Source organism: Nannobrachium achirus (genome assembly GCF_963921795.1).
Source record: "Nannobrachium achirus genome assembly, chromosome: 1".
Taxonomy (NCBI): Eukaryota; Metazoa; Chordata; class Actinopteri; order Myctophiformes; family Myctophidae; genus Nannobrachium; species Nannobrachium achirus.
This window is the reverse complement of record NC_137810.1, coordinates 59,631,398-59,639,433: the sequence shown is the minus strand read 5'-3', so window position 1 is coordinate 59,639,433 and position 8,036 is coordinate 59,631,398.

The following is an 8,036-nucleotide window of genomic DNA, read 5'->3' as shown; positions in this document are numbered from 1 at the left end:
CGTTAATCGATGATGTGATGTGTCCTACACTGCGGTGTCTTGAAGGGCATGGGACAAGAGAGGTTATAGCAGTCTGTATCAACCTGTGTCAGTGGTGGGGAAATTACATTACTCAAATGTTTACTTAGGTAAACGTATCAATACTGCAGTGCAATGTAGAAATACTCCATTACAAGTAAAAGTCCCGAATACAAAATATATAGGCCTATATTAAGTATTCATTAAGCAGAATGTCCCATTTCAAGTTTTCAAATGTTTAAAAAAATCTCTCAATGCGTATTTTCAAATGGCCGAAGTGTTTTGTAATAATAATAATAATAATCAATCTACAAAGTAAAGTTTTCAATAAAATGTATTGGCAATTGGAAATACTCAAGTAAAATACAAATACCTCAAAATTGGACCTAAGTACAATTATAGCCTATTAAGTAAGGGTGCTTACTTTAACATGCAGTAGTCGTTTCTTTCTTCCTTTTCTTCTTCTTCTCTTTTAATTTTATTTATTGTGCGTCAGACCCATGGTGATGGGGTTACTTACGACAGTGGTTCTCAACTCAACCTGTGGGTCGGGACCCTCAGGGGGGTCCCCAAAATATTTTAGGGGGGTCGCCAGATGATTAGCTTAATGTGAAACATTATTATATATACATTATATTTTCTCACTCAACAACAAACCAACATAACGTGTATTTATGCACATTTCTAAAGTGACTATTTAAGGACTTTTTAATAACTCTAAAATGACAAATTAGCCTAAACATTAGCCAAATTGTCAAATATTAGAGGCAGAAATTGTGAAAATAGCCGATCTATTCTACAAGCTCACAACGCCTCGCGTTGCTATAGGCGTTGTAGATCGGCTATTTTCACAATAGAACCGTGTAGGCCAAAATGTAGGCCTAATGCCTCAACTATTAGCGGTCGCCAGTTAAAATATGATTATTTTGGGGGTCACGGCCTGAAAAGGTTGAGAACCACTGACTTACGAGACAAGACAAGTTAACCAACCCATCATTCACAACAACAACCTTCCAATTCAGTAACATTGTGTAGACTGTGGTCATTTATAATAGGCTGTCTAACTCTGAAATGAATGTACCCAGATCACTGGACAAATAGAAATAAAGCGCATTAATATTATAAAGCTTTAGTCAATACAATATATCTACATGGCACAGCACTCACTGATGTGTGTGTGCGTGTGAAGGTGAGCATGCTGCGTGCGTTATTAAATGTTTATATGCCTATTTGTTTTGTGTGTGTGTGTGTGTGTGTGTGTGTGTGTGTGTGTGTGTGTGTGTGTGTGTGTGTGTGTGTGTGTATATATATATATATATATATATATATATATATATATATATATATATATATATATATATATATATATATAGGCTATATATATATAACCTACGACTTAAATAAATCATAGCCTACATTAGCCTATAGCCTACCTATATGCTATTATAGGCCTATAGGCCTATACGTATATCTACTATAGGCTACGTGATTAAAGAAATGCAGCCGTAAAATATCCGTCTTGCAATGATAACATGGAATCACAGATGGATCGGGACTCTTACTCAGCTTGATGTCACCAAATGATGCTCATCATGGAACAAGCTCTCAATTAAGCTCCAGTTGGCACTTTATACTGTAGTCTGTTGTTGACCGTCTCAATGCCAACGCGCTGCATGTGAACTGAATACACCGGACCAATCGTTAAATTATAGCCCGCACCAGACCACAATGGAAACAAGCCCAGCATGGGACTTTTTGTGTTTAATAGGCCTATCCTTTTAACTAACACCATTGTATAACCGTTAATAAAGTATTCAATCAATCAATCAATACAGATTAACGTATATTTAGGATAAAATCACGTTCACTTGAAGGCTATTATGTTCGCTTTAGGATGCAGTCAGAGAGACTTTATGACCACACACAGTCAGTCTCCCTCTCTCGCATGCACGTTTTACACATTTTCGAATCTTATCTCATCTCTCTCAAATCTCTCACTGTTGTGTGCGTGCGTGCGCGCGCGTGGCAGACTCCACACTCCTCGCTCCCACACACATAGTGCAGGATGATTTGGTGGAATGTACTGGCCCCGGCCCCCGGTCCCCCGGCTCCCCGGGCCCGTAGGAGAGGCTCGCCATGGGCCCCGCACCGCCGCTATAAATCACAGCCTCCCCCTCGCAGCGCCCCGGCTCTCCCTCCTCCAAGCCTCCGTGTTTTTGCAACAGACAGAAAGGAATCCTCCGCTTAATTAATTTAGAATGTGTAAATAAAGCAGAGGACAGTGAACTCCCCTCATCTCTGGAAACACAATATTAACTTTGGAAAGGGTCGTCTCGCCTCTCTCTCCGACTCTCTCTGACACACACTGAACGAACACCTGCTGCCGCGAGCAACGGCTGCAGCGTAACACACGCGCACACGCACGAGAGCGCGCGCGCACACACGCACGCAGGCACGCACGCACGCACGCACACACACACACACACACACACACACACACACACACACACACACACACACACACACACACACACACACACACACACCCCGACCGATATTAATGGCTGTATAGCTGTATAAAAAGTCGAAAGTGATATGTGATGTTATAGCTATATAACTATGTATAGCTATAGCCTAATATTTAGGGCCAAATTTGGTGGTGTTGGGAACGACTTTTTGTTAAGTTTTTACGCTATAACATAGTGTGTGCGTGCGTGCGTGCGTGCGTGCGTGTGCGTGTGTGTGTGTGCGTGCGTGTGTGTGTGTGTGTGTGTGTGTGTGTGTGTGTGTGTGTGTGTGTGTGGCTTTACGCCTTTTTCTTTCAAAAACAACAACAGCAATTTTATCATTATCATATAGGCCTATCAGCCCCCTTTTTGTCTCTTGAAACTCCGAGACAGGAGTTGAATTAATTAAGCTACTCCTGGCCTCACTGCATGCAGTGCAGTGCAGTCAGTCGTGGTGGTTGGTTGTTGTTTAGGCCTAAAAATCAGTTATTTTGGGGAAGCTACACCGTCCAACTAATAGGGAGCAGGCCTATAAATTAGGCTGGAGGTTGCACTTTGGTCACCGCCCCGTTGGCTTTGATGGAGAGGCGCAGCTGTCAGTGTAAGGATGTCAGCAATAGGCCCAAGTCTGCCTCACACCGGCCACTTTCTACTGTGGCCCTTTGATGTCATTGCACCATGCAAAGGCGTCACAAAAGGGAGGAAAGTGGGACTGAGTTACTGGGGCCCAAGGTGGAGGGGCCCTAGTAACTTTGGCTATTCAAAAATAGCAGATATACAAGCTCACAGCGTGGCAGCGCTGCGAGCTTGTAGATCTGCTATTCCTGGGGGGGGGGGTCCCTGGAACTAAATATTTTGAGATGGGGTCCGTGGCCAAATACATATCATTTTGGGGGTCCTTGACATGAAAAAGTTTGAGCACCGCTGACATAAAAACATATTGGATTCTTGCACACATTTTCACGATTTTTCAAAAATAGCAGATCTACAAGCTCGCAGTGCGGCACTCGGTGCCGCGCTGTGAGCTTATATATCTGCTATTTTTCAATAGTTAACATTCATGGGGGGCCCACAGTGAATCCTTGTACCCAGGGCCCAGAATTTAGTATGACGCCCCTGGCACCATGCACACAGCACACAGCTAGCCCTGCGCCGGGCGCGGGAGCAAGATGGAAAGAAACACCTATTTTTGGGTCTTGTTATTTACATTCTCGAGGGTTCATGTTTTTCTGTTGCATGCGTGCACACAACACAATATTTATGTAATTGCAGGCCCACATCAACCAGTGCCATCATGGAGGCATTTTTGAAAGACCAAATATATATATACTGTAAATAGGCCTATACTCCAATTTAGATCATGTTTGAAACAATTGCTAAGCTCGATTCTAAATAGTCTTTTAGTTTTTATCACATAATTCGGACCGGGGCCTATATGATCATGAAGATGAGCCCAATTCATGTTTTTATTTTATTTATTTAAACATCAGGTTTTGATAAAGATAAAATATTTTAAAACCCCCTTCAATCAAAATAGTGCCTAATAGCCTATTTTGGGCCGATGTTTGTGCGACCAATGGGCATGTCTATATTTATGTTTAATATAGGCTATCCGCCATATCATCAAAATGAAATGAAATGAGGCAGCCTTCCCCGAAATGGGGGAGGGGGGCATGGGAAATTACGTTTCCTCGCATATCAACCAGGCTCTGATAATAAAAACTATCACTTGCTTAATGGTTTTTTAAAAGTCCAATGTTTATTCTTCCAGCATGGATGTCAATCAGTTAAGTAAAACAAAAAGTCAGATCCAGTGCGATGTATTTTGTAGCAGAAATACCTCCTCAAGGACACTGCAGCCCGTATATACCCACCAACGAAGGTGGAAAAAAGACACTTTGTTTAAGTTGACATTGAATATCTCTTTGCAGCCGAAAGTGTGTTTTCCAAAAGTATAGGAAGGGAAAACCTCGCGATAAAATTGAAGTTTACCATCCACAGTGAAATGCGATCACGCCGAGGTCGAGGGGCCAAACTTTTTAAGACTAATGTTTATTTAGAGAAGCGAGCGCTGTCTATGGGACGCACCGTTCCCCCACAATGTTGCACTAATGCCTTTACCAGAGAGGAGAGGAGAGGACAGTGGCGTCAGTTCAGCAAAAGCTAGGGTATGGCAAAGATGGGAGTCCTCGTGGAAAATAGGCATTACATTTTGGATAACACGGTTCTATTGTGAAAATAGCAGATCTACATGCTAGATCGGCTATTTTCACAATGTCTAGGGGGGGACGGGGGGACGGACGACTTTTGTCAGTTTTTTACACAGGTTTCTACAGTTTCTTGGGCTGGATATGGCAGCCTGGAACGGTTGTTCAAGTGCAGCTAAACTTAGCATGTTAGTAAACGTGCCACAATTAACAATAATGCATTGCATGCACCTGTGCAGCTGACCTGCGGAACCTGGTAATATACCATTCTGTCAAGCTGGGGAGAATTCAAGTGTGGAGAATATAATTATAATACCTTGTTAAAGTGACCATTATGTTAAATTTTGCATTTGTAGTTATTTTACTGTAATTTAACAATATAATAACCAGCGTGTAATTTAACAACATAATAACCAGCGCAGATAGACAAAGAGACATTCATGGATTTGGTTATATTTAAAGTAACTTTTATTTTCCCCCCTGGACCCAGGGTACGGCAGATGCATACCCCTGCCATACCCAATTGACGCCCCTGGGAGAGGAGAGGAGAGGAGAGGAGAGGAGAGGAGAGGAGACGCTCTCCTGCGACGCTGTCGCTTGCCAAGAAAAAAATACATCTTGGCTATATGCAACACATTGTTGCTTGTAGGCCAATATGTGGACTTGTTTTTAATTAGCCTATTGGCAAGCTGCACTAAATATAGCCTCAGTCCATATCATTATATAAAAGGCCTAGACCTTTTTATAAAAGGCCTAGACCTCTTATAGGCCTACTTAATAAAAATAAGTCCCCCGATTGCAGCCTGGGTTGTTTAGTCTTAGCCTATTAATTTAAACAAGTAGCCTAAACAACGAATGCAAAATGAGAAAGTCCACTCAAACTCATGTTGTTGTTGTTTTTTTTCTTCTTTTTTCTTTTTTTTTGAGCGGTGGTCACACCACTCCTATACAGAGCTTTGTGTGTATGCGTGTATGTATGTATGTATGTATGTATATATATATATGTATTTGTGTCTGTAGCCTGTATGTAGCCTGCAATACCTTTGCTGACCACACACACACACACCATAGAGTATATATCAAATAGAGAGCGGACGAGCCCCGCCCCCACTATCATTTCAATGCAAGTGCTCAGTGGCGTTTTGAAGCAACGGCTACGTGCTAGCATGTAGCTAATCCAGGTGCATTCTGGGGAATGGCCCCACCATCTAGTGGGGCCAAAATGATGTCACGCTGCTCTCCGCTCAGAGGAAGGATTGTCTGGAGTGGAGGGGGCGGGGCCAAAATGTGCGTTTAGGCTGCAGTTCCAACTTTGGCCACCATCGGGGTTGCTTCAAATCTAGCCCTGGGTTCTGGGGGCTTGACACACACACGTTAAGGGAGGGGCGCTGTTGTGCAGGCCAGGCACTCTCACACTCACACTCTCTCTCACACACACACACACACACACACACGCACGCATGCACGCACATACACACACACACACGCAGCCTCCGCCTCTCAGTTCACATGAGTGTGATTTTTACAAACCCCCATGAAGATGCCGGCTTTAGCATACATTTCAAATTGAGAAGGAGAAAAAAGATACGCTTTTGGCCTGTATACATTTAATATTGAGAAGAGAAGCTTTGGCCTACATTTAATATTGAGAAGGAGGGGAGAAAAGAGAAGAATCTTTGAGTAGCAGCAGCGCTATAGAGAGATCTCTCTCTATAGCGCGCAATGAGGGCCTCTCCAACTCTTTTTCCCGGGCTGAATCAGGGGCCCAGCATGTCCCTGGGAGGGGGTAAAAAAAGAGAATCTTATGCGGAACGGATGACGGGGGGGACGCGGACCCCTCCTCCCGGCGCGGGGGTACGCGTCGGCAGCTCCGTGTTTCCTTACACTTTGTGAAATTGAATTAGATACGGTGGGGAATCTGACCTCGCGCCAGACCCACATATTTTTCCACACCCTGCAGGTTTACGGTGTTCCTTGGTATTTTTGTTTTCTCAGCTGGAATTGCCATCAGACATTGTGTGTCCGAGGAGAGAGAGAGGAGGCTGTCCGTGTCTATCTCGCCCATCTCCTCCCCCTCCTCCAGCCCCCCCCCAGTCCCCCCTCGAGAGTCCCACAAACTAAACTTTCTCTCCTCTCTTCCCGCGGGCCGCCCCGCAGTCCGCCACCAACGTTGATCTGACGGCAGGACTGGTCACAGGAGTGGAAAATACGTGTGTGTGTGGGGGGGGGGGGGGGGGGGGGGGAAGAGATGGAGTCGAGACTCAGTCAGGCGTCTGTCCACAGACATGCGCAGTCTATACGCAGTTACAAGTGCTACACACAGATGCACGTGCACACAGACATAACAGATACAAGTAGTAGGCTATGAATGGCCTACTTGTGCGCCAGCAGAGCGTGCCATGAGGTGCGCTCGCCGCCAGTGACATCATCACTGGCATCACCAGGAATGCTGGTCCCTCATTGGCTGTTGATGATGACGTTGCCAGGAATGCTGCATGCATCCCTGATTGGGCTACAGGCTTTAACAGACACATGCAGACACATCCCATTTGGTTTAATGACTATAGAAATACTGTGTACCAATTTGCGTGCTATTTGGACAAAATCTGTACTGTCAAAAAATGTGTTAAGAATCGGCCTCCTGGTGGCACTAGAACAGGCCGATCTGAAAATGTCATATTAGGGTCCAAAACTCATAACAAAGTCTAACTGTGTCATAAAACCATGATTACAAAGCAACACAGGTCACATTTAATATGAAAACCTGATCATGTCCGTGCATCACGCCTCGTGTCACGCTCCATATTATGGCCAAGCTCCCTGATGTCATCAATATTAAGCCCATATCTGGGAATGCCCATATATGGACATATTGTGTCAGTCTCATGTGGTCTATGATGTCAGACATCTATTATGTCAGACGTCAGTCATCTCCATATTTGGGAAAACATCCCAACTTAAACAACCAACCATGCCAAAGCGCCAGCGCTTGCCCAGCAGTCTGCTGTCACCCAGGCGGATGCGTGTGCGAGACCTCGCCATTAGGGCGTCTTACTAGTTTAATGTATACATTTTAACCTCTTCAAAGATGGACATCCTTGCTCATGTGAGTTACTGGCTGTAACTGTACTGTGATGTGTCAAGCAGCTGATCAATTTCCTATTTATTCTCTCTGCCAAACCACATTCCCTAGAGCAGGGGTTCCCAAACTTTTTTGTCTCAGGGCACCCCATTAGTCTACTTGCCAGCCCATAGAGCCCCATTGTGAACCCAGACATATTGAGTACAGTAAGGTTTTATGTTA